At 42.4% G+C, this 27777-nt stretch overlaps 1 pseudogene; it reads left to right on the plus strand.

Annotated features, from left to right (window-relative positions):
- The first annotated feature begins 8 nt into the window (after positions 1-8).
- On the plus strand, positions 9-27729 carry LOC148918835 (G-type lectin S-receptor-like serine/threonine-protein kinase At4g27290; annotated as a pseudogene).
- The last annotated feature ends 48 nt before the right edge of the window (positions 27730-27777 follow it).

Consider the following 27777-nt stretch of genomic DNA (forward strand, 5'->3'; position numbering starts at 1 on the left):
CAGACAACAGTGACCTCACTCTCTCAACCTCGTCTTCTCACTCCTTGGAGATCGGTCCCCACTTCACCGAACCTGCACCACAGTTTAGATATCAACTCGGCCATTTATACTTGCACAAGCAAAAAATGAAGACCCAAGAGTCAAAGCACAAGTAAAAACACTACAAAACAACTAGTCTTAAAGGATGGGGCTAAGGACCTATAGACAGGAAGTGGGTTGGAATGTGTCTGGAGACGGTCTTCCCTGGAGGACACTCCCAATCACCATAGGCTAAGCACCATCTGTTCCGCCAAGACTTCTGCGTACTCGACTTATGCCCAATAAAATAACCTCTCTCATTTGCCTTTCGGCAATTGGCTTGTACCCACCAAAGGTTCCCTATTGCTTGGATGGAACCAGTAGGAAGGGATATACAAAACAAAAATTAAATGGGTCGTCTTTGTTTTTCGTTTATGATTGGTTCTAATTTGCTCTGTCTGTTATTCACACATTCCTTCGTAGTTGACAACATTAGTCCCTCCCAGTCTACACGCGATGGAACGACCTTGGCTTCAAGAGGTGGAAGCTTTGAGCTTGGTTTCTTCAGTCCAGGTAGTTCCAAGAATCGTTACTTGGGCATTTGGTACAAGAACATCCCAGTTAGAATTGTTGTTTGGGTTGCAAACAGATGCAACCCCATTAATGATTCTTCCGGCAGGTTGATTATGAACAACACAGGACATCTTGTGTTGTTAGGTCAGAATAAGAGTGTTGTTTGGTGGATAAGCTCAGTTAAACATGCCCCAAGTGCACCAATAAAGCTTTTAGATTCTGGGAATTTAGTACTAAGATATGCAGGAACCTATTTATGGCTAAGCTTTGACTATCCTTCTGATACGTTGTTACCAGGAATGAAGATGGGATGGGACTTGAGGACAGGTATAAAACAGAGTTTATCAGCATGGAAAAATTCAGAAGACTCGTGTCCAGGAGATTTCACCTATGGGATTGAAATAGAACTTAATAAATATCCTGAGGCATATGTTCAGAAAGGCACTGCGAAATACTATCGTACTGGCCAATGGAATGGCCTGAGATTCAATGGTTCACCAGAATTAAGGCCTAATCCACTATATAGGCTCAACTTTGTCTATAATGACAATAAAGTGTACTACATGTACAACCTTCAAAGTAAGTCTGTAATCTCAAGAATAGTTTTACTCGTGATGGCTTTACATGGATTGAAGCAGATCAAACTTGGAGGGCCTATTCATCGGTACCAAGATACTTGTGTGATCATTATGGCCTCTGCGGAGCCAATGGAAAGTGTGTCATTGGTGAGAATCCTGTCTGCCAATGTCTAAAAGGATTCAAGCCCAAGTCTTGAGAAAAATGGAATTTGACAGACTGGTCTCTAGGATGTGTGCGCAATAAACCGTTAAGCTGCCAGGAAAGATATAAAGATGGGTTCGTCAAATTTGTTGGCTTGAAACTGCCAGATACTACACATTCTTGGGGTGAGCAAAAGTATGAATCTTAAGGAATGCAGAACTAAATGCTTGAAAAACTTTTCTGTATGGCTTATACAAGCTCAGATATCAGAGGAGGAGGTACTGTGCCATCTAGTTTGGTGATCTAATAGATATCAGGCAGTTTGTGGCTAATGGACAGGATCTGTATATTCGTATGCCAGCCTCAAAGTTAGGTATGGAACCTTGTAACACGAGCTGCTTGTTAAATACTTTTTATGTGACATGTAATTCGATTGTTGTTTCCAGTGTGTTTCATTGAGAAGCCCATTTTGCTTCTAAGTTAGATAATTGACCTTGATTTTTATTTTATTTTTTTTGCTCACTACTACAAAAAAGGCCAAAGACGACGGGAATTCACCGTCGTGTATTCGGTTTTCAAACCGTCGTGAAATCGACTGCCATCTATTTGAGTTTCAAACTACGACGGCTTTTCACCGTCGTTGTTTATCTGTAAAGACGACGGTTTTTAAAGAAAATCGTCGTTGTTTAGAGGTAAAGATAGTTAATTATCGGAGGAAAGACGCACTGTTTTTAATAAAACCGTCGTGTATTGTATGTAAAGATGACGATTTTTTTATGAAAACCGTCTTGGATTGTTTATAAAGACATCATCTTTACATACAATAGACGACTTTTTTATATATAAAAAGCGTCATCTTTAAGTACAATAGACCACCTTTTTATAAAAAACGTCATCTTTACGTACAATGAGACGACGGTTTTTTATAAAAGCGTCATCTTTACGTAGAATAGACGACCTTCTTTATAAAAAGCGTCATCTTTACGTACAATAGACGATTTTTATAAAAAGCGTCATCTTTACGTACAATAGACGGCGGTTTTATAAAAAGCCTCATCTTTACATACAATAGACGACGGTTTTTATTAAAAAGCGTCATCTTTACGTACAATACGACGATTTTTATATAAAAAGCGTCATCTTTACGTACAATAGACGACGTTTTTATAAAAGTGTCATCTTTACATACAATAGACGACGGTTTTTATAAAAAGCGTCATCTTTACATACAATAGACGACGATTTTTATAAAAATCTTTACGTACAATAATGCTTTTTGATTTACTATGATGCTATACAACGATTTTAACTAGAAAACCAACCATAATGCTTTATCAAAAATAGTTTCTATCATAAAACTTGAAGATTCAATAGTTATTACATAGTTAACCAATCTTTATTCTACAACAAACATAATTCCTAACAAGACCTACGTACTCCTAATCCAAGCATTCCTTATCCAAACATACAAATGATGCACAACTGAAGTCTCCTCCATCATTCCTGTAAATAAATCAAAATGACAAAGAGAGAAAAAAAGAAGAAGCTAAGATTATAAACATAAAAAATTAGGTGGAAGAGAAATTTTACCATTAGTCCATATTTCCATAGAAAACTTGTAAAATGAGCATAAAAAAGACCATCGAGAACCTGCAAATTTTCAACAACAAAAAAACATACGGCTCACATAGAAAACCTGCAAAAGAAAAAGTTATAAATCTGCAAGCTTCCTCCTCATCTCCTGATAACCAAATCAGAAAATCTAAAAAGAAACCAGAAATTAAAAAAAAATATGTAAACAAATCAGACAAATCAATAGAGACAAAATCTGAAATTATGGAGACAAAAAACATACCAAAAACGCAAAGATACTAATCCAGAATTCACTAGCAAAATATAGAAGGGAATTAAGAGATTAGGTGACTTTCAAATCAAACCTTTCAACCAGCTTTGATTCTCAAATACAGAACATCCCTCTACATCTTATGGATTTGCTAAGACCTCAATCTCTCAACTCCTTTATTGATATCGATTTTTTGATGATTTTGTAGAGAGTTTCATGAGAGTGTTTTAGAGAGTGCGGGAGGGTTTGAAGGAGGGAGAGATAAGGTTTTGAGACGGGAAAAATCGGAAAATTTGTGGCGCGAATTCACTTAGCGACCATTTTTAGCGTGTTTTAAAAGACGCACGCTTTTTAAAAAAATTCGTCATCTTTACATATAATAGACGCGGTTTTTTAAAAGCGTCATCTTTACATATAATAGACGACGGTTTTTATAAAAAGCGTCATCTTTACATACAATAGATGACATTTTTATAAAAGCGTCATCTTTACATACAATAGACGCGGTTTTATAAAAAGCGTCATCTTTACATACAATAGACGATTTTTTACCGCTACACTCCTTGACCCTATATGAATACAATGACTGAATTTGATTTTCAATTTAAAATATTTACACTAGTGGATACTACAAAATCTTATGTTATATTTAACGAAAGTATAAATAAACTCTTAATTGTTAGTGAATATTTTTTTTTATGGCATACGCATTTTAAGAAACTAGTTTCAACGATCCAACCGTCAAAATTGTTGGTTTATACTTCGAGATCACATACGCCAAAAATAAGAAAAAATAAACATTCAGAGATCAAGTAACGAGACAAAAAATTTCAACTATAATAAATGAAAAATCATCATTTAACGATTATTTTAACTCCGATTTTGATGATTTTTTACCGCTACACTCCTTGACCCTATATGAATACAATGATTGAATTTGATCTTCGATTTAAAATATTTACACTAGTGGATACCACAAAATCTTATGTCATATTTAACGAAAGTATAAATACACTCTTAATTGTTAGTGAATATATTGTTTTGATGGTGTTTGGGCCAAAAATTGACACATCCAAGGAGGCCCATAACAAACAAAGCTGAGTTAGGCCTCGGACCCAACATAATAGGAAGAGGGAGTCCACAAGAGGAACAAACCCACATGGCAGCCTCAGGATAAAAGTCAGCAATGGCGGAAGTCGTGAGGATGAAAAGTCGACAAAGCGCAGGATGAAAAAGTCGACAATAGCAGCGCCATAGAAGAAGTGACTGAAGGGTTCGTGACATCAAGAAGAACTGAAGATTAAATCCCCCTTATATATGTATATCTGAGAGATTTTTTCCTGTCTTTCTGAGAGAAGGTAATTCTCCCAAGATAGATAAGCGGTTACAATCTCGAGAGAGGATAGCGAGGGGAGCTGTCAGGAAGGGCGGTGAAAAACAGGGAAGTGATCACCTATCTGAGAGCCTATCTGCCAGAATTGAAGAAGAAGAGGAAAAGGGGGGAAAATATCTTTGCCGCCCAATAAAAAAAACACAATCACCCTACTCGCAGAGAAAAGCAGTTTTCTATAAATACAAGAGAGTGAACAGGTAGAGGACACTCAAAAACCAAAAATCAATCAAAAACAAAAACTCAAAATGACTTCAAAACACTTTGAAGCAACCAAAGCTCATTGAGCCAAGACACAAACAAACAACTCAACGAGCTCACTTGAATTCCAAGTGAAAACCACTTTAGATTAGAATTCCCAAGGTTGGACTTAGAAAATAAGTCATTCAAATTTATGATCAGATCTCTAGCCCAGAAGTCCTCAAGAACGACCACTTACGCCTCTTACAGAAGAAGCGCGATTCGCTGAAGCTTCACAAAAGCTTAAAGTACATTGAAGCTCGCAGAATCAACCTTTGGTATCGATTTAAAGTTGAAACTTAGCAATCGAGTTGTCAACATTCCAGTCGGCCGGATATTTCGATCCGGCCGGGCAGTTCGATCCGGCGGACATTTCGTCCGGCCAGCGAGCCTCCCATCCGGCGAAATGGGTTCCAATTGTATCTTCATCTCTCTAGCATGAGTATTTATTGTCATAGTTTTGTAAAAGCGATTACGCAAAAGCGATTCAAATTCCATCGATTACGCTAAAAGCAGTTTAAATTCCATCGATTCAAAAGCAGTTTAAATTCCATCAACCATTCGGCGAGAACAACTTATACTTGAGATAAATTGTTAAAGTCCTCACCGTCTGAGGCAAGAAAAGAACTTACTTAGGAGATATTCCTCACCCAAATTCAATCGTTTGTTTGCGAAATCAGTAACTTAGGCGCAAGTTATCTACTCCAAACTAAGTCTGCTAGAATTTTTATTGCTAGCTTGGCACGCTCGACACCAAAGAAAGCTGACTTGTCGACAGTTTATGGTTCTCAAGCGGTGGGAACTTTGCCCTTCCATCACAGGAGTGAGAACGCAAAAGCGGGCAAACAATTTGGCACGCCTGGGACTTCTCGGTATACATTGTTCTTTACCGGTCCATGAATATTGGAAGCTCTGGCAGAACCCACACCACGACATGGAAATAAACCAAGTGGCCCTCGGGGAAGGATTGGAATCGGAGGAAAGTGATGCGGCATTGACAAAGACATGGCAAGCCAGAAGCGAGGAGGTCGGGGCCGGCTCGAAGGATGAACTCGAGGACTGCGTATTCACGACAAGAGGTCACAACACAAAGGAGCCAAGAGACCCTAGATAATATGGCAGCCATGATGCGATGGCGGTGAGCAGCAATTCGGGAAGGATCGGGAGGTCGCCATGGCGTAATTCCCAATCCTAATGAGGTGGTCGACAAAGAATGGACCTTCCTATGGTCCCCACCGGGATTAGCATGGCCATGTCAAGAGAATCCTCTCGGTGCAGGTGGCGGGATGTCGAGCGGGGAGAAATCAGTGGACACGGAGTGGTTGTTCACGGCCAAGCGTATGGCCCCAATCGGCCGGAAGTTCTGCGCCGAGACAAGTCCGCAGAATCGGCCCGAATCGCGACTTGTTCCGCGGCAAGCGGCCCCACAAGATCTCCTATGGAAATTCACGAACATGCAGCAATATTACCTACAGCCGTAAGGATGGACCCTAATCCGTTTCCTCCACGCAAGAGGAAGGAGAGGCAGAGGGGGAAATTATCCTTATGCCAATAACGTGTAAAGCAGGCGAGGGGGCAAGCGGAGGAACCACCGGACTGGAAGAGGAGGAGCACGGGGAAGAAGTTACGCCTAGACCATATAGGCGGAACCACGATTTGCTCGGCGAACCACGATTTGCTCGGCCCAAAGCGATTTGCTCAACAAGCAGGACAAAACCTCCTCCCGTCAATGCTCTAAATGGCGTGGGGCATTGCAGAGGATGATCAGGAAATGATGGAGCTGAAGCCAGGAGGGGGAAAGGCCCACCTATAGGAAGCCATATCCACCTTACATCGATCAAATACCCTTGTCCCAGGTTTTAAAGTACCAAACTTCACTTTATTCAATGGAGAGGATCCTCATGCTTCATCAGTTGAGCATGTAGGCAGATTTTCCACCCAATGCATAGCCATAGAGAGTAACCCACTGTTAAAGCTAAGACTTTTTGGGAACTCTCTCTGGACAAGCTTTCACTTGGTACACTAACTGCCCGGCAAAATTACATTCGGACTTGGGAGCAAATGGGAGCGTCTTCCATGACTACTATTACGAGATTCACGAAGTCACCATCAAGTGACCTTCTCGCTCTCAAGCAGAGCGAAGATGAACCTGCCCAAGATTTTATAATGTTCAGGAAGCTCAAAATGAAGTGCCGCATCCCCATCGAAGAAAGACACTTCATCCAAATGGCTCAGGCTGCCCTCAAAATTTCTTTGAGGAAAAGATTTGATGGGATGTTCTTTGGAGATCTGGCGGAAGCGCAAAGCAGCAAGTACGAGGAATTGCTCAGAGAGGAACAGCAGAGGAGAAACTCTTCCAAAGGCACGTATTACAAATCCCCTTCTTCCTCAATACATATGATTGAAGTGGAGTCAGAAGAAGATGCAGAGGAATCGGAGGAGAGAGAGGTTGCTGTTGCGGAAATGGCAAAATTAAAGCATCCCATCAGTTGTAAAACCCTTACAAAGCCTCCAAGGGATCAAAAGCCGCCACCATTCACAGGAGGGTTCGTTCCAAACAAACCCATGCGAGAACAAGGTGTATTCTTTCGATCGACCAAAGTAGATGCTTTGTTTGATGAAATGTTGCTACAGAAAGCAATAGAGATGCCTCACTGAATGCCCAAACCAGAAGAACTCAAGGGCGATTGCAGATGGCACAATTCTTGGAATCATTCTACCAATAGTTGTGTTGTTTTCTGAGATGTTATCTGAGAAGGAATATGTTAGCTGAAGTCTAGCGAAAAGCCTCCATCCGTCACCACAGATCCTTTCCCGCCACAAATTAATATGGTCAACCTAAATTGGCGGAGAATGAAAAGGGACGATAAACTCTGAGTGACTCAGTGCAGGCGTAATAGTTTCAAAGAGACTATGGAAAGACCAAAAGCAACCATTTCATTGGAATAGTGCTCGCAGCGGAGTGCAAGTGTGAGGTGGTGGAGGTAACCTGGAAAAGCAGGATCCGCCACTCCAAGTGTTTTGACCGGATTGGAACCACGCCCGTGATAAGGCGAGACAGAAACTACCCAGGCTTGTCAATCCAAAGAAGAATGACTAAGCGGCAGGAAGAAAAATCAATAAGGTTGCCCATAAGTGATAAACCTTGGGCAGCCATCATTGAAGGCGGTGGTATTTTGTCGGAAAGTGGCGTAACAACAATGTAGTTGACGGAACCCAAAGGAGGAGGTTTAGAGCGATCGCACATTCCTCAATAACGAAAACGCATACCGCTTCCAGAGGTCAATTCGCCCAAAAAGGGAAAGAGCGAAATATTTCCCAGGCAGAACAAGCAATCTCTCAACCACGGTTGGAAGAGCAGAATCCTCAAAGAAACCTTCTATCCATTACGCCTCCGCCTCGAGAAAATCTACTTAAAACTCCCGACTGCCAGGAAAAAACCGATCATATTCCAAGAAGGGCAAGTAGAGTGGGTTGAGGAGTATGAAGAGGAGCAATGGATTATGAACCATCTGCGGATGACTGAATGCGCGCCCTGAATGTAAGAACTAGGAGAATGGGCGGAGGAGTATGAGGAGAGAATCAGATGGATTATGACGGAGAATTGGATGCGAAATTGAGGCCTTGGTTGGAGGACTTGTTGAAGGTCTTGACCTAGGCATCAATATGGTGTTCATTCATGCCGAAAAGTTCGGGCGAGAAGGACAGAGAGCACTGGATGGAGACGTATTTTCCCAAGAAAGTTTTGAGTGCAAAGGTTGGCGTAGCGAGAAGAGGGCGAGCGCAAGAAGGCAGTCCCAGATGTATGAACAACTCACAAGTTGGCTACAGATCGCTTTGCTTCTCCAAACCAACCAAAGAAATGGCAAACCACCCTGCACCCTTTGTTTATAACAACAAACTTTGGGGTGTTCCTATTCCCAAAACTATGGTAGATGGAGGTGCAGCCATCAACCTTCGCCTCACGAATCGAGTAAAATGGGCAAGTAAAGGGACTTAATTCCAACCGCCTTTGACCGTCACCAATTTCGCAGGAGGCATCACCAAAACCCTTGGGATCCTAGATGTGGATGTTGTAGTAGGAAGCAAGAAGCTGAAGGTTGCATTCTTTGTGGTAGAAACTACCTCTACCACTTACAATGCATTACTTGGCAGAGACTGGATTCACCAGAGTCTATGTGTTCCTTCCACTCTTCATCAACAGTTAGCTTTATGGAATGAAGAAGGCTACATGGAGATAATAGAGGCCGATCCACGGCCATTTCTACCTTCTGCCATGTGTTGTGAGGCAAGGTATTATCATGATGACCTTGGTCCTTTCACCTTCTTTGGAGTCAACCAGAGCGGCCGCCCCCATGGTGTCACGGCCCAGAGGCTCATTGAAGAAGGTCTAACCAATTCCTTGGAGGATTGGAACAGACCTTTTGTTCTAAATTTCCATAGCACTAATGTCTAGTCCCAATCAACAGAAAAGGATCGAGCTGCAACAATCCGGTCCATTACAAAAAGATTGTTGATATACTGGGAGGAAAAGAAGTTTTTGAGCAGAATTCAGCCATCAATATGGCAGAATTCACTCATGAAAGCACGGAAAGCCAGGAGGAAGAAGAACTACAGGAGGAAGTGCTAGATTTTGCACCAGCCGCACTGGATGACTCTCTGCCAGAGGTAGAAGATCCTTTGCAGGAAATAAACTTAGGAACAGGGGAGGATCCAAGGCCTACCTTTATCAGCGCACTATTGAAAGAGCCACTTAAGAAGGAACTCGTTGCACTTCTGCAAGAGTTCAAAGATTGTTTTGCTTGGCATTATCATGAGATGCCAGGAGTTAGGACAGGGAATTGGTAGAACACAAGCTGCCAATCAAAGAGGGATACCTACCAGTCAAGCGAGGCGGAAGGAGGATGTCCATGGACACAGCTGAAAGTCAAAGAAGAAATAGAAAGGCTGCTCAAGGTAGGATTCATCAGGCCTGCCATCTATCTTGATTGGCTAGCTAACATTGTACCAGTTCTAAAAAGGAAAATCGCTGGCGTCGGAGCGTGGATTACGTAAACCTAAATGAAGCCTCTCCCAAGGATGAGTACCCTATGCCAATGGCGGACATGCTAGTAGATGGAGCTGCCCACAACCAGATGTTATCTTTTATGGATGGCAACGCAGGTTACAATCAGATCATGATGGCAGAAGAAGATATCCACAAGACAGCCTTCATGTGTCCAGGGCATATAGGTGCTTTTGAATACACTGTAATGCCTTTTGGCTTGAGAAATGCAGGGGCTACCTATCAAAGGGCAATGAATTCTATTTTCCATGATATGATTGGACATTCCCTGGAAGTTTATATTGATGATGTTGTGATTAAATCACCAGAGGAGGGAAACCACATGACAGATCTAAGAAGAGCATTCCTAAGAATGAGGCAACATAAACTGAAAATGAACCCAAAGAAATGCGTTTTTGGAGTTCAAGCGGGAAATTTCCTAGGATTCTTGGTCCACCAAAGAGGCATAGAGATCGACAAAAACAAAGCAAGATCCATCATGGAAGCTTTGCCACCTAGGAACAAGAAGGAATTGCAAAGTCTCTTAGGAAAAATTAATTTTTTGAGGAGATTTATATCCAATTCTGCAGGAAAGATCCAGCCTTTCTCTTCTTTGTTAAGATTAAAACAGGAACAAACCTTTAAGTGGGAAGAACAGCACCAACAAGCTTTTGAGGAAATCAAGCATTACCTCTCAAATCCACCAGATTCTGTCCCCACCAAGGAGAGGCAGACCACTCAAGCTCTATATATCTGCATCAGAAGTATCCATTGGAAGTTTATTGGTTCAGGATAACAAGGAAGGAAAGGAACAGGCGGTTTATTACCTAAGCAGAACTCACGTATGGAAAGAAAATATTCTGCAATTGAAAGACTTTGCCTAGCCTTGTACTTCACTGCTGTAAAGCTCAGACATTACATGCTGCCATACACCATCTATATCATTGCCAAAACAGATCTGATCAAATACATGCTAACAAGACCAATGCTGAGGCGAGGTGGAAAATGGACCTTGGCCTGATGACAGAATTTGCCTTGGATATGTTCCTCAGAAAGCCTTCAAAGGACAAGCTGTGGCGAGACTTCCTAGCAGATCATCCCGGAGAGGAGATTGAAAATATGGACTCTCTAGACATAGCAAATGCAGATCTATTGACCAGAGCTCACACCTGCCTCAACAATCCTATCTACTCAGTTCATCTTGCACCTTGGAAGTTATACTTTGATGGATCAAAAACTGATATAACTTCAGGGGCAGGAATTGTCTTGGAAGAACCACTTGGAATCGACACCTACTCTTTCCAATTGGATTTCCAATGCACCAACAACAGGGCAGAATATGAGGCCTTAATCATTGGCTTGGAAATACTGGTAGAACTAGGAATCCAATCTGTGGAAATTCTGGGAGATTCCATGCTAGTTTTGAAACAAATTGCTGGAGAATACAAGTGCCTAAGCCCTTCTTTGGCTGTCTACTTGGTGGACTAGGAATCTTCTGAAATTGAGAAGCCACTTGGGAACATATCCCAAGGGAAGAAAATTTTGCAGCCAATGAATTGGCCCAGGTGGCAACAGGTGTACAAATGCCCCAAGACTGTGTACAAAGAATCATCGAGGGTAGGAAAGAAAAGCCTACCATCTTCGGCCAGAGGGATGGAGATAGATGTCAATTCATCGCCACACAATCACTGAAGATGATTGGAGAAATCCTATCATGACCTATCTACGATATCCAACTTTGCCCTCTGAGAAAGAGTCAGAATCATGGCTTTAAACTACCTTATGTGGAATGAAGATTTGGTCCGAAAGAGCAAGGATGAGGTGCTTTTAAGGTGCCTCGGAAGGAAGAATACATGAAAGTTATGGGGAAACCCATGAAGGAATCATGGAGCACATCAAGGTGGGAGAAAAATGTGCTGGTTAATTAGGAGATATGGCTACTCTGGCCAACCATGATGAAAGATTGCATTAACTATTCCAAGGGGTGTGAATCTTGTCAAAGACACAGTCCAAAGAGCTCCATCGAGTTCCATGAATCAGTGGTAAAACCATGGCCCTTTAGAGGATGGGCAATGGATCTCATTGGTAAGATCTATCCAGCCAGCAAAGACTCGCTTTATCATTGTTGCCACAGACTATTTCACTAAGTGGGTGGAAGCCAAGGCTGTTAAATCTACTACATCTCAAGAGATCATCACTTTCATAGAAGAGCAGATTATCCAAAGATTTGGCATCCCAGAATCAATCACAACTGATAGAGGATCTTCCTTCATATCCAGAGAAATGCTGGACATGGCAGAGGCATTCAAATTCAGACTGCTCCAATCCACTCCTTATTATGCCCAAGCCAATGGACAGGCAGAATCAAGCAACAAAGTGATCATCAACATTATCAGGAAAATGCTTGAGAAGAATCCGAAACAATGGCATGAGAAGCTGTCAGAAACTCAGGCATATAGAACTTCAAAAAGAGAAGCGATGGCATGACTCTATGCGTTAACCTACGGTCATGATGCAATTCGCCTATGGAGATAGCTGTTCAGTCCCTCGTAATTGCTCACCAACATGACTTAGTAGGAGAAAACTACTCCCGGCTATCTTTCTTTGGAACTAGAAGGATTGGATGCAGGCGAATAGACACTCTCAACAAACTCTGGCGGGAAAACAGGTCAGTATCAAGGGCCTACAACAAGAGAGTCGGTGACAAGAGTTTTGAAGAAGGGGAGATAGTCTGGAAGGCAGCTTCGCCTCGGAACCCATGTGGCTGGTTATGGAAAATGGTCACCTACATGGGAAGGCCCTTTCATAATCAACCAGATCCTCGGAATGGGGGCATACAGGTTGCAGGATAGGGATGGAGAAGTTCATACGGCCCCAATCAATGGCAAATGGTTAAAAAAGTTTTATCCAACCATGTGGGATGCGCAGGCTGTACAAACAGACTCGGGATAGACACAAGATTACACTAGAAATCTTTTGGTTCCTTTCAAAATTACCCTTGTTTCTACTTCCGTCTTTTAAGTTTGTCCCTTTTTTGTTGTACTTCCACTTTAAGTTTGTCCTTTGTTTCTATACATGCTTTAAGTTTGTCCTTTGTTTCTATTGTCTTTTAAGTTTGTCCTTTTTGTTGTACTTTTACTGCTTTCCGTTAACTGGGAATTTACCATGCGCCAATTTAATGGCCATGACATTTAAGTCGAAACCGTTCCAAAAACGATTCAAACTTAAGGGGGCATTGTTTGGGCCAAAAATTGACACATCCATTCAAGGCCCATCGAACAAACAAAGCTGAGTTGGGCCTCATGCACCCAACATAATAGGAAGAGAGTCCGAGGAGGGAACAAACCCACATGGCAGCCTCAGGATAAAAGTCGACAATGGCGAAGTCAGCAGGATGAAAAGTCAAAAAAGGCAGCCTCTGGGATGAAAAAGTCAGCAATAGCAATGCCATAGAAGAAGTGGATGAAGGGTTCGTGACATCAAGAAGAACTGAAGATTAAATCCCCCTTATATATGTATATCTGAGAGATTTTTTCCTGTCTTTCAGAGAAGGTAATTCTCCCAAGATAGATAAGCAGTTACAATCTCGGAGAGGATAGCGGAAAGCGAGGAGCTGTGGGGAAGGCTGAAAACAAGGAAGTGATCACCTATCCGAGAGCCTATCTGCAGAATTGAAGAAGAAGAGGAAAAGGGGGAAAATATCTTTGCCCCAATAAAAAAAACACAATCACCCTACTCCAGAGAAGAAAGCAGTTTTCTATAAATACAAGAGGAGTGAACAGGTAGAGGACACTCAAAAACCAAAAATCAATCAAAAACAAAAACTCAAAATGACTTCAAAACATCAGCAACCAAAGCTCATTGAGCCAAGACACAAACAAACAACTCAACCAGAAGCTCACTTGAATTCCAAGTGAAAACCACTTTAGATTAGAATTCCAAGTTCAGACTTAGAAAATAAGTCATTCAAATTTCGCAGCATAGATCTCTAGCCCATCAAGTCCTCAAGAACCCATCGCCCTTACAGTGAAGAAGCCGCATTCGCCCACTGAAGCTTCACAAAGCTTAAAGTACATTGAAGCTCTGCAGAATCAACCTTTGGTATCGATTTAAAGTTGAAACTTAGCAATCAGAGTTGTCAACATTCCAGTCCGGCCGGATATTTCAAATTATCCGGCCGGAATTCCGATGGACATTTCCAAAGTCCAGCAGAGCCTCCCATCCGGCAGAAATGGAGTTCCAATTGTATCTTCATCTCTAGCATGAGTATTTATTGTCATAGTTTTGTAAAGCGTTACGCTTAAAAAGCGATTCAAATTCCATCGCTTCGCTAAAAACAGCTTTAAATTCCATCGATTACGCAAAACAGTTTAAATTCCATCAACCATTACTGGCGAACAGCGACTGTTATATCTTGAGATAAATTGTTAAAGTCCTCACCCGTCTGAGGCAAGAAAAGAACTTACTTGGGAGATATTCCTCACCCAAATTCACAATCGTTTGTTTGCAGAAATCAGTAACTTGGGGCGCAAGTTATCTACTCCAAACTAAGTCTGCTAGAATTTTATTGCTAGCAGTGGCACCTTCGCACACCAAAGAAAGCTGACTTATCGACCAGTTTATGGTTCTCAAGGCAGTGGGAACTTTGCCCTTCCATCACGAGAGTGAACGCATAAAGCGGGCAAGCGGATGGCATACGCATTCTAAGAAACTAGTTTCAATGATCCAACCGTCAAGCGTGTTTGTTTATACTTCGAGATCATATCGCCAAAAATCAAAAAAATAAACATTCAGAGATCAAGTAGCGACACAAAAAATTTGGGCGGTTATAAATGAAAAATCATGATTTAACGGTTATTTTAACTCGATTTTGATGATTTTTTACCGCTACACTCCTTGACCCTATATGAATACAATGGCTGAATTTTATCTTCAATTTAAAATATTTACACTAGTGGATACCACAAAATCTTATGTTATATTTAACGAAAGTATAAATAAACTCTTAACTGTTAGTGAATATTTTTTTTTTGATGGCATACGCATTTTAAGAAACTAATTTCACGATCCAACCGTCAAACTTGTTTGTTTATACTTCGAGATTATATACGCCAAAAATCAGAAAAAATAAACATTCAGAGATCAAGTAACGACACAAAAAATTTGACGGTTATAAATGAAAAATCATGATTTACGGTTATTTTAACTCGATTTTGATGATTTTTTACCGCTACACTCCTTGACCCTATATGAATACAATGATTGAATTTGATCTTCAGTTTAAAATATTTACACTAGTGGATACCACAAAATCTTATGTTATATTTAACGAAAGTATAAATAAACTCTTAATTGTTAGTGAATATATTGTTTTGATGGCATACGCATTCTAAGAAACTAGTTTCAATGATCCAACCGTCAAACTTGTTTGTTTATACTTGAGATCATATCACTCCAAAAATCGGAAAAAATAAACATTCAGAAATCAAGTAACGAGACAAAAAATTTCGATGGTTATAAATGAAAAATCATCATTTAACAGTTATTTTAACTCCGATTTTGATGATTTTTTACCGCTACACTCATTGACCCTATATGAATACAATGACTGAATTTGATCTTCAATTTAAAATATTTACACTAGTGGATACCACAAAATCTTATGTTATATTTAACGAAAGTATAAATAAACTCTTAATTGTTAGTGAATATATTGTTTTGATGGCATAGGCATTCTAAGAAACTAGTTTCAACGATCCAACCGTCAAACTTGTTTGTTTATACTTCGAGATCATATACGCCAAAAATCGAAAAAAATAAACATTTAGAGATCAAGTAACGAGACAAAAAATTTCAATGGTTATAAATGAAAAATCATGAATTAAAAGTTATTTTAACTCCGATTTTGATGATTTTTTACAGCTACACTCCTTGACCCTATATGAATGCAATGGCTGAATTTTTTTTTCAATTTAAAATATTTACACTAGTGGATACCATAAAATCTTATGTTATATTTAACGAAAGTATAGATAAACTCTTAATTGTTGGACGATGATTTTTTTATAAAAAGCGTCATCTTTACGTACAATAGACGGCGGTTTTTTATAAAAGGGTCATCTTTACATACAATAGGACGTCGATTTTTTTATAAAAAGCGTCATCTTTACATACCATAGCGGACGTTTTTATAAAAGCGTCATCTTTATATATAATGACGGCGATTTTTATAAAAATCGTCATCTTTACATACAATAGACGACGGTTTTTATAAAAGCGTCATCTTTACATACAATAGATGACCTTTTTATAAAAAGCGTTATCTTTACATATAATAGACGACGGTTTTTATAAAAAGCGTCATCTTTACATACAATAGACGACGATTTATAAAAGATTCATCTTTACATACAATAGACGACGATTTTTATAAAAAGCATCATCTTTATATACGATAGACGACGGTTTTTATAAAAAGCGTCATCTTTACATATAATAGGCGACGGTTTTTTATAAAAGCGTCATCTTTACATACAATAGGCGACGGTTTTATAAAAAGCGTCATCTTTATACAATAGACGACCTTTTTATATAAAAAGCGTCATCTTTACATACAATAGAGAACTTTTTTTATAAAGCGTCATCTTCACATACAATAGACGACAGTTTTTATAAAAGCGTCATCTTTACATACAATAGACGACGATTTATAAAAAGAGTCATCTTTACATACAATAGGACGGTTTTATAAAAAGCGTCATCTTTACATCATCTTTACATACTAATAGGCGGCGGTTTTTATAAAAAGCGTCATCTTTACATATAATAGGACGGTTTTATCAAAACAACCACGTCTTTACCAAAAAATGACACTTGATTTTTAAAAGCGACACTTGTCATACCGCAATGCGTTTTTTGGTCGATTTTAACTCAAGAAAACCTTTTTAATAAGACGACGCTTTTTTATTTGTGTGCGTCGTTATAAAATAATATTCAACAGACCTCTGGTTTTTAATTATTTAAGTCACTTATCCACGACGGTTTTTTGTTACCGTGTCTTTTAAATACAACGGTGGTTTTTTCTTCTACCGTCGTCTTTTTCTGGTCGCCTTTTCACTTTTTGTAGTAGTGGCTACGCTTTTTTATATATCTTCTCTACTGCTTCATACAACCATGATGAAGAAAGTGGAGGTAAAGTGAAGACAGCAATGACAATAGAAGTTTATGTAGCAGTAGTGTTTTCGGAGTGGTGTTAGTTGGATATTACCTTCACCGAAGCAGGAGAAAATTAAAAGGTAGAGGAACTATTTTACAAAATGTTCGTTGGTGCTGTTTGATTATATTTTGATGAGTTTTTTTTTATAGAAAGTGTTTTAAACCTCTATTGAATTCAATTTGGTTACAAGAGATATGGTTACTCTTACTTATATCTATCGCTAACATGAATCCCATTTCTACTATATGAGAGAAAACAGCTATGGACGAAACAAATCAGAACAATGAAGGGAACCAAAGGAGGACTTGGAGCTCCCGCTCTTCAACCTGACCACAGTAATAGGTGCCACAAATAACTTTTCAAGCGATAACAAGCTCGGAGAAGATGGATTTGGACCCATTTACAGGGTAAACTTGTAACTTGCTTTATAATAAAGCCAAACTAACAAAAAATCAGTTCACCCAGTGTTTCAGAATATTTTGAACATCTGTAAATCTCCGGGGGACACTACCAGATGGACAAGAAATTGCTATGAAGAGGCTTTCAAGAAGTTCTGGCCAAGGATTGAATGAGTTCGAGAATGAAATTATACTGTTTGCCAAGCTCCAGCATCGAAATCTTGTAAAGCTTCTTGGATGCTGCCTTCAAGGAGAGGAGAAAATGCTAATTTATGAATACATGCCCAACACAAGCCTGGACTCCTTTATTTTTGGTTTGGACCGTTAATTGCTTTGAAATCATTCATATACAGTTTTTTAAACAGATTCGTATATAGAAGCTGAAGTTGGATGTGGATTAAACTTGCCAGATCAAATGAGGGAAGAATTACTGTTAGATTGGCCTAAACGTTTCCACATTATTTGCGGAATTGCTCGGGGTCTCCTCTATCTCCATCAGGATTCCAGGCTAAGGATTATTCATAGAGATCTCAAAGCAAGTAATGTTTTACTTGACAACAAAATGAATCCAAAAATTTCAGACTTTGGCTTGGCTAGAACATTAGTTGGAGGAGATCAAACTGGTGGAAATACAAACAGAGTGGGTGGAACATAGTAAGTTTTCCTTTGAATATTTTTCCACGATCTACTATTCATCCCCATCAATGGTTTATTATGTTCTCACTTCATATGATGTTTCTACTTTCTACAGCGGTTACATGGCACCTGAATATGCTATCTATGGGTTGTTTTCTGTCAAATATGATGTCTTTAGCTTTGGTATTTTGGTGTTAAAGGTCATAAGTGGAAGGAAAAATAAGGGATTCTACCATCCAAACCATCATCATAACCTTATTGGACATGTAAGTATCACTAGTAAAATTTCTTCTTGATACATATTCGACCTATGAATAGCAATTAACCACAAAGGAGTTTTGACATGTTTCAAGCATGGATATTATGGAATCAATGGAGGCCTTTAGAACTAATTGATACGCGTTTAGGAAGCTCATATACTCTATCAGAAGTGTTACGTTGTGTTGATGCTCTTTTTCGGAGAGGGTCAACCGAGGGGGAAAAAAAAGTGTTTGCCTTCAGCAGTGGAGAAGGTGAGGACCTTCTGTAAGGATTGAGCCTGTAGAAGACAAAGTGGAGAAGCAATCGTTCTGACACCGGTGTGGTGTAGGCCGAAGGCTCTCCGATGCTTAAGTCTAAGAGTAGTAACTTTAGCAGAGTATGAGTAAAGGTAAAAAGTAGTTACCCTTTTACTAGGCATGCTCTATTTATAAGGAAGTGAAAGTGGGAGGTTCGTGCAGATTTTCGATGTGGGACTTTGTGCAAATCACTTGGTGGTGGCACGTGTCGTGGAGATTAGGATTGGCGGCTTGAGAGCTTCGTAGTTGGGAGTTTTGGCAGTGTCCGCACCTTGAAGAGTGTCTTCCTTCGCAAGGGAGAAGGCGTGTCTGCCTTTGGTGCTAGTTGTTTTGAGGCTGGATATGCTCGGTTGATTATGGTGTAAACAGTAGTCTCCCAAGTTCTAGGTTAGGAACTTGTTAGATTTTTGTGTAATCATGACCGAGCATTCTAGGTTCAATGGGAGCCATAGGGCATTCCCTAGTCTCCCAAGTTGGCAAGCTAGAAGTTGCGTGAACACTTGAAAAGTATTGCAACTGTGTGAGCTTCTAAATTGTTGGTAGCTGGACCTGGGCATCTAGCAAAGAGAAAGTTAAGGATCGGGCCTTTGAAATCGGTTTCTTAGTGCTTTTGGCAAGAAAGTGTGATTCTTTTTCTAGGTCTTTGGTCGGAGAATTGTAAGGGCCTTGGTGTGGGGTTATAGCCAAAGCACATGCCTTGCAGTTTTTTTTTTTTTTTTTTTTGGGCAGCTTGAGGCTTCTTAGTAAAGAGTGTATGGCCCTTGCGTTCGCAAGGGACAAGATGGGCCTAGAATAAGGGCTAAGCTTCGCAAAGCTTACGAAGAAAGAGAATTTTGGGTTTTGGGCCGCTGGGGCATGTCAAGGTTTGATTCTTTTGAACTTGGGCTTCGCACATGTGAGGGCTAGGTGTTTAAGGGGGTTATAAATTGTCTTCACAAACCTAGCGCTCGGCAGGGGCATTCTAAAGGGCATTCGGTGAGAAACCAAAGATGAGAGTTTAAGAGCTAGGGTGTGGAATTGTGAGGAGAGTATAAAGGCTTCGGCAAGTAGAGGCTGGCGCCGTGTGCAAGTGTCCTCAACAAGTGATTTCCAAAAGCTTCACATTTGGTGAGCTCTCCTTTCCTTCGGCAAGGGTGTTGGGTTCCAAGGCATCACCAAGGCAAGGCTGAGCTGGACTTTGTGGGCTGACCGATCGGCAAGGTTCCATGAGTTGGGTCTTTGGTGTGAGCTCCGTGTTGAGGTGGTCCCTTTTTCCAAGTTCAGCCAGGGGCTGATTGAAAGTGTTTAGATCTTGTAGTGCTTGGTGTCGGGTCTCTTTGAGCTGCGGCAAGAACCCTGGTTTGGAAAAGGAGACTTCGTGTTATTGGTTAGAGGCACGGAGCCGGATCTGAGTTAGAGCTTCAGCCTTGCAAGCGCTATGTTCAAGAGGGAAGACCGCCTCCTGACAAGTTCCGTGCTAAGGTTAGAGCTTGATATTATGGAATCAAGGGAGGCCGTCAGACATTTGGTGAGAGTTGGGCCTCAGATTTGGGTTTAGGCTAGTGGGAATTTTGTAACCTTCTAATTGAATCTGCATGGTCCTTGCCGTTCCGCAAGGACATTTCTAACTAGTCCTGCCTGCTTGTTGTGTCGACAAGGCTAGTCTGATGATAAATGTGGTTGACTTTGATTTGTTGCAGCCGGGTCTTTGGAGCCTGGGAGTTGAGTCTTGAAGGCAGTGTTCGAGTTGGGCCCTAAGGGCAAATTTGGAATCCTTGAGGCTGGGCCCGTCGTGGTGTTGGGTTTTGGCAAAGTAGGCAAGGCTTTATCCGTGCGTGCCCCGGGTGGTTTAGCTCAAGTAAGCTTGGAGCCGAAGCTCCATAGGCCTTGCCGTTCGGCAAGGTCCTTCCAAAGTATTTGGCCTAGGTTATCTTTTTTTCTTTTCTACTTTTTTTTTTTTTTAAATCTGAAATTTGAATTTCTAATGGTTGCAGGTACAAGGGATATTGGGTGGGAAGGTGAAAGGGTGCTAGGGTTTCTCGTGTACCCTTAGGACTTTATAAATAGGAGCTTGGGGTTACAAAGGCTTCACACTTGGAGAATTTTGAGAGAAATTTCCAGAAAGTGAGAAGGAGAAAAGAGATTTCCGGCAAGATTTTGGTGGTGGTGCCTATGGCCAAGGTAATTTCCGGCGTCATTCCGTGGTGGTGCAAAAACAAGGTTAGACCTCATTTCCCTTGAACTTTTGAATTGAAATTCTGTTTTTGGTATGAACATATTGAAGATTAGGATGAACACCTTAAATATGAGTATGAATATGATGAACACCTTGAACCTTGAGATGGACTTGTTGAATGTATGCGTCTAGATCAAAAAGCATGTAGATGCCATCCAATTTTGTGTTCTTGTGTTTGGATCCTCCTTACATGTGCATTAGTTCCTTTTTCTTGTTTCTGCATGTTGTAGATGTCTGAAAGTTCTGATAAAGAAAGTCCTGACCCCTTGCCTTTGGTGGGGATGATACTAAGAGTGAAGAGGCCAGTGAATATGTTTGTTCTGAAGATGAGAGTTCCCAAACAGAGGGTTTGGTAGAAGGTCTTGTAGAAGCTAGGATGGTAGTTCATGAGAGTGAGAGGAGTGAACCACCAGTAAACTTTGGGTCAGAGTCATATAACGAGATGCTGAGGAATTATAAAGTGTTAGTGGCCATAGCTGATCGGGTTCTAGCTATGCCTCGTTCACTGTGAGGTAGGCTCGAGCAACCTGTGCATCACCATCGAGTGGTCAGTGGGTATAGTCGTGGCTTCAGCTTGAGGGGTGGACATCCGGTTGGTGTCCCTTTGGCTAGGCGGAATATTTTTGTATAAAGTTGGTGAGCTTCGGACAAATTATAGTGTTCCACCTTATGGGTTTGAGGTTACCCACAGAGTCGATGTGGTCGATACCCTCTGAGGGTTCGTGATGATTTTTACAGACATGTATCAAGATGGCTTCGCATCACCGTTGTATACTTGGGTGCAGATGATGTTAGCTGCTAGGTATGCGCCAGGGCAGTATAATCTCAACTTTGGCTTCTTCTTCATGGGGTGTACATAGCTTGGTGGTTGGTTGGGTTGGGGGAGCCGACATTTGAGCAGTTTATGTATCTCTACTCGATCTCCAAGCAACAAGGAAGTTTTGGCTGGGTGCAAGCCAATTGTCGAAAGGCAAAGGAGAAGGGTTACTTCATTGGTCACAAGCCTTCTACTCAGAAGTCTTGGAGAAACAGTGGTGCCCGCCTATGGTAATTGGGAGTGTCCGCCTGAAGACCGTCTCCCGACATCGTTCCAACCCACTTCCAGTCTATAGGTCCTAGCCCCATCCTTTAAGACTGATTATTGTTTTGTAGTGTTTGTACTGGTTTAGACTCTTGGGTCTCTATTTTGCTTGTGCAAGTGTAAATGGCTAAGTTGTATCTAACCTTTGGTGCAGGTTCAGTGAAGTGAGGGCCGATCTCCAAGGAGCAAGAAAAGGAAGTTGAGAAGGTGAGATCACTGTTGTCGGAGACCGAGCGCGAGTACAAAAACCTAGTCACCCAGAGGAATTTGTTTGAGTACAGCCTTTTGCAAGGGAGTAAGTACTTGGGTCAAATTAGTTCTTTGCCTTTCGATTTCTTTTGTAGTTGTAACTAACTTAGCTTTTGATGTGCAGTGGCAAGGTATCATAAAGGGAAGCAAAAAGTAGCTATGGATCTAGATGATGCCGAGATGCGAACGGCTTATGGAGTCTCGAGCGCAGATGGCTAGGAAGGGTTGCAAGCGATCGAAGCGCGTCCAGAGATGATGATGAAGGCACCTTGATGTCTTTGGGAAAGAAGAGAGCCTTGGAGGAAGCTCACCGGAGTGTGATGGGAACAGTGAGGCTTCTCCTTTAACTTGCATGCGCCGGCTCCCATTCGGTATAGAGGACGTTTATGTCAAAGGGGTAGAGAAGATGGACTTCTCCAGTGCTGCATCGGCAGTAAGAATGAGGTGAACTTGGCCATGCATCGGCAGGAGGTTCCCTGGTGAACGCCTTCTGGAAGCGTGAAGTGTGACCCAGAGGTTCTAGCGAGGACACATGCCACTTTCTATGCAAATCAGGCCCAGAATACGTTTCTTACCCATGCCTATGTGAGTTGTCTTGCTTTATGAATTTGTTCTTATCATTCGAGTTTGTCTTTGACTAATGATGCCTTGTGTTGCAGGCATATGCCAAGATGTACGTGAACATGGCCAAGGCAGATAAGGAGATCCAGAGGTTGAAAAGGCGCAACTAGATGGCGAAGGACAAGATAGCGGAGGCGCAGGATGCCATCCGAGAGAAGAATGCCCCGCTGCTTTGTATGCAGGCCAGCGTGGAGGAGCCGGGCGGTCGAGGGTCGAGGAGGTGGCTGCTGCGGCCGGCGAAATGGAGAAGAAGGCCAAAGAGATAGCTACTGCTGCCAAAGCGATCGAGTCGTTTCGTGGTTCGTGAGGAGTTGCGGAGTTACATCATGGATCATATGGTGGCTATGCAGCACGTTGGGAGCAAAGGTTAGCGAGGTTCAACCCTTCGGTGGAGATTAACTTTGATACGAGTGGCAAGCCTCCTTCACCTAGTCCTAGCACCGATGCCACTCCAGAGCCGAGCCGGGGCCAGCTACGACGGATGCCACTTCTACCGAGTCTTTAAAGCGTTGCCTTCTTTATGTACTGTAGTTATTTATTTAAAACACTTTATGTTTCTTTATGTTATGTATGAACATTTTGCCTTGCCTAAGGCAAGGTTATTTAGATTTGCTATGATATTAGACTTGTGTTGTCATTTGATATCAGTTGTGCTAGCAAAATGATAATCATGTGATTGATGAGAAGTAGCCAGCGTCAGGCATTTCATTAAGTAGGTGCCAAAGGGTAGAAGGTACAGAGTCATGGCTCAAAACCATAGTGTAAGAAAATATAATGTCCTAGGGTCTAGGTATGTTTACTTATAGAAGTACTTGAGATGATCAGCATTCTAAGGATGTGGCAAGGTCTTGCCCTTGGGATCGCTGGTCGATACACTCGGTGGTCAAGCACTTTGGTAACCTCATAAGGACCTTCCCATGTAGGGCCTAAGGTCCTTTAGTAGCATTCTTGGTGGGCAAGAAAACCTTGCGCATGACCCAATCCCCAATCTTGAAAGCACTGAGTCCGACCCGGAGTCATAGTATAGCGATGCACTGTTTTGTACTGACGTTGCATGTTGGATTGGTCACGGTTCATCAATGAAGTCAAGGTTGATGCTAATCGCTCGTCATTAGCCCGGCCTTATAAGTGGAGGTTCTGTATGTGGGCTGGCCAATCTCCACTTTGGTGCCACGGCTTCAGATCAAAGGAAAGAAGAGCAGTGTTTCTCCTCTTGAGGTACGAAAGGTGGTGCCGTATGACCAGAGAACTTATGGGAGTAGCTCGCCAGAACCCTTAGCTTTGTCAAGCTTGATCTTTAGAGTTTTCTTGATGATCTTGTTCACGACTTCAACCTGGCCATTGGGTGAGGATGGGCTGGGGAGGCGAAGCAAAGACATATCTTGAGGTTGGAACAAAATTGTTTGAACTTTGCATTGTCAAATTGTCGACCATTGTCTGTAACGATGGTGTTAAGGATGCCGAAGCGACATACGATATTTTGCTAAACAAAAGTTTCTATGCGGGCTGCAATAATGGTGGCTAAGGCCTCAACTTCAGCCCACTTGGTGAAATAGTCTACCGCCACAACGACATACTTGACTTGGTCCTTTCCCTCAGGCATAGGTCCAATGAGGTCAAGTCCCCATTGGGCAAATGGCCAAGAGCTGACCATGGCTATCAATGGTTTAGCCGGAAGTTGTGGGATGTTGGCAAATCACGACACTTATCGCGGGTGAAGGCTTGCGCATCCGTATGAAGTAATGACGGCCAAAAGTATCCTGTCGAATGGACTTGTGTGCTAGAGAGCGAGCGCCTGAGTGGTTGCCACAAATGTCCTCATGAATCTCCTTTAGGATATAGGTACCTTCCTCCGGTCAGGCAGAAGGTAGGGGAGGCTGAAGCCACGCTTGTATAGGGCATCATTGATGATTAGGTATCGAGCGGAGCGATTCTGAACACGCCGGTGCTTCCAAGATCGGCAGGTAGTGTTTGGTTTTGCAAGAGCTGAATGATGGGGTCAATCCATGTAGGGCTGTGATCAATGGTGCAAATGAGTGGTGCCTGTGTGCTGGGCTGATCCAAGAACTCAATGTGGATGTTGCGACCTATGCCCTACTCCAAGGCCGAGGCTAGCCTAGCCAGAGCATCAGCATGGCTATTCTCTGAGCGTGGCACTTGGCTTATAAGATGAGAGTCGAAAGTTCCAAGCAAATGACGAAGGTAGGCTGTCATAGAGATGTCCTTCGCCGTGAAGTCCTGGTTAACTTGATGGACAACGAGTTATGAGTCGCTGAATATCTGAATTTGCTTAGCGCATATCTCCTTGGCCAGCCTAAGGCCAGCTAAGAGTGCTTCGTATTCGGCCTCATTGTTGGAGGCGTGAAATTTGAAGCGGAGGGCATACTCAAGGACAACCTTGTCTAGGAGTTAAGAATGAAGCCGACCCCACATCCTTGGGCATTAGATAAGCCATCCACATATAAGGTCCACAAGGGCTGGGTCAGGTCGAGGTTGCCATTATTGGCGGCTCGAAGGAACACTGGTTGGTTATGACAGGTAGAGGTCAAAGCTTGGGGATCTGTGAATTCTGATATGAAGTCAGCAATAACTGGCCTTGGAGTTCCGATATGTTAGGCATATCGTTGTAAGACTAGCAAAGACTTCAAAGTAGAAGGGCATCTGAAGCGGTGAAGGATCAAAGAAAAGGATTACGGGCCTAGGTGGCTGGGCTACACTTGGAATTGAAGTACTCACCTTGAATCGCGTGGGCCGCTTCATCATTTCGGCATATGTGTTCCAAGGTTCGTGGGACCAGTACCGAAGTTGGACTCTGATGCCACTCTTGAAGGCGTCGAAGGCACGGTCATCGGTCTCGGGCAGCGAGTATTCATGGCTGAACCTAGTCGCATACTCCCGAAGGGCTCTTCCTCACCTGCCGGCATGTACAGGTCGTCCGCGGAGTATAGGCGATCGATTGGATCATGAAATGGTCCGTGAAGGCTTGCTTCGCAAGTGAGTTGATGGTGCAGGGGTTCAACTCGCAGAACCAATTAGGCAGCGCCATCGAGGGTCGAGGGAAGAGGAGGCATATGCCTTCGCTCAATGAGGCCCTTACACAGGCGGTGGAAAGAATGTATGTGGGTGAGAGGATCCTCTGCTGCAGTAGAAGGCGCGCGGAGCGGCGGATGTCTTTCTCGTGGTAATTAAAGATGCATTCGGTAAAGGGCCCAGGTCGTGGTTTTGCCCGGAGGGGTTGGTGGTTGCGCTGTTGTTCGCTCTCCAGAGCCGAACCTTCTCGAAAGAAGCCTCATGGCCGGGTCGGCATGAGGGAGGGCTCAGGTCTTGAAGGCCTGAGGTGTGGGTGGCAGGGGAAGGTTCCCACTCTTCGAACGCCTATAAATGATAAGACTCGTAGTCTTCAATAGTCGCCCTAATTCTCTGAGTCACTGCACCTTCTCCACGGTAGGTGGGTGGGTTTTGGTGGGGGCCTAGGTGTGTCACCTTTTGGGTCTTGGAGATTAACGAGGATAGGAATAAGGTTTGGTGACGGTCCAAGATACGGTCCTTGCAATCCCTGTAAACTCTCATTGGTTCATGGGGCCGGTCCTTGGAGGGCGGATGCGAAGGAGTCGCGACTTGGTTGTCTCTGATAGAGGGGCATTTACCCTTGCTGGGTTTAGGCTGGATTGGGGCACCTTGTGGTGAGAGGGCCGGCTGGTTTGGTACGCCAGTTCCTGGGTAAGGCCACGTTGGGAGCCACGGGCTGATTCATCTCCTAGTTACGCTTCACGTGCGATAGTCATGTTCGAGCTCAATGTTCTTGGCATGAAGATGGTCATATTTCTAGGACATCTTGGTGACACTGGCGCGGAGGCTCTCCACCCACTTGAGATTGGCATCCGCAAGGTTTCCTCTACGAGGTACCACCGTGAGGGGTATGGTGCTGAGTCCAGTGGCTATCCTCGGTAGGCATAGCTGAATGTGGAGTGAAGAAGAGGCGACGAGGCCGGATATAAGAAAGAACCAGCTGGGCTAATAGAGGAAAATGGGATTCAAGTATCGATTCCCACAGACGGCCAAACCTTGATGCTTGCTTTTGGAAGGGTCAACTTAGGAAGAAAAAAAAGGTTTGCCTTCAGCAAGTGGAGAAGGTGAGGACCTTCTCAGTAAGGGTTGAGCTTGCAGTAAGACAAAGTGGAGAAACAATCATTAAGCTTTAGACACCGGTGTGGTACCGGCCGAAGGTTCTTCGATGCTTAAGTCGCCTAAGAGTAGTAACTTTAGCAAAAGTAAAGGTAAGAAAGTAGTTACCCTTTTACTAGGTACTGTTCCCTATTTATAGAAGTGAAAGTGAGAGGTTTGTGTAAATTTATGTGGGACTTTGTGCAAATCGCGTGGTGGTGGCACGTGTCATGGAGATTAGGTTTGGCAGCTTGAAAGCTTCGCAGTATCGCACCTTGAAGAGTGTCTTCCTTGGCAGGAGAAGGCGTGTCTACCTTAGTGCTAGTTGTTTTGCGGCTGGATATGCTTGGTTGATTATGGTGTAAACACGTTGCATCCATGTTAGTCTTTTATGCGTGCAACATCATCCTGAGGATAGACCAACCATGGCATCTGTGCTTATAATGTTGGGAAGTGAGATTCCCTTGGCTCAGCCCAAGCAACCTGGTTTCTTTATAGAAACGGAATCACTTGAAGCAGGCGTTCCTCCAAGTAATCAATGGTCAACAAACAATATATCGATTACACTTCTGGAGGCTCGTTAAGGATCAATTAATTTGTGGTATATAGGTTCATACTGCTTGGCTCAATTGTTGTGCATACTTCCAAAACAAGTCACTTTGTTCATAGATCGGTGTCAGTTTTTGAACACTTAAATTAAAGCATGAATATGTGAATTCTTTTTTTTATGGAATTTGGTTAATATCCCTAATTCCATAAATCTCATGAACTCATGAAATAAATTGATTGACGTGAGTATATGTGTGAACTTT

This window comes from Prunus mume, linkage group LG3 (genome assembly GCF_029339155.1).
Source record: "Prunus mume cultivar Tortuosa linkage group LG3, ASM2933915v1, whole genome shotgun sequence".
Taxonomy (NCBI): Eukaryota; Viridiplantae; Streptophyta; class Magnoliopsida; order Rosales; family Rosaceae; genus Prunus; species Prunus mume.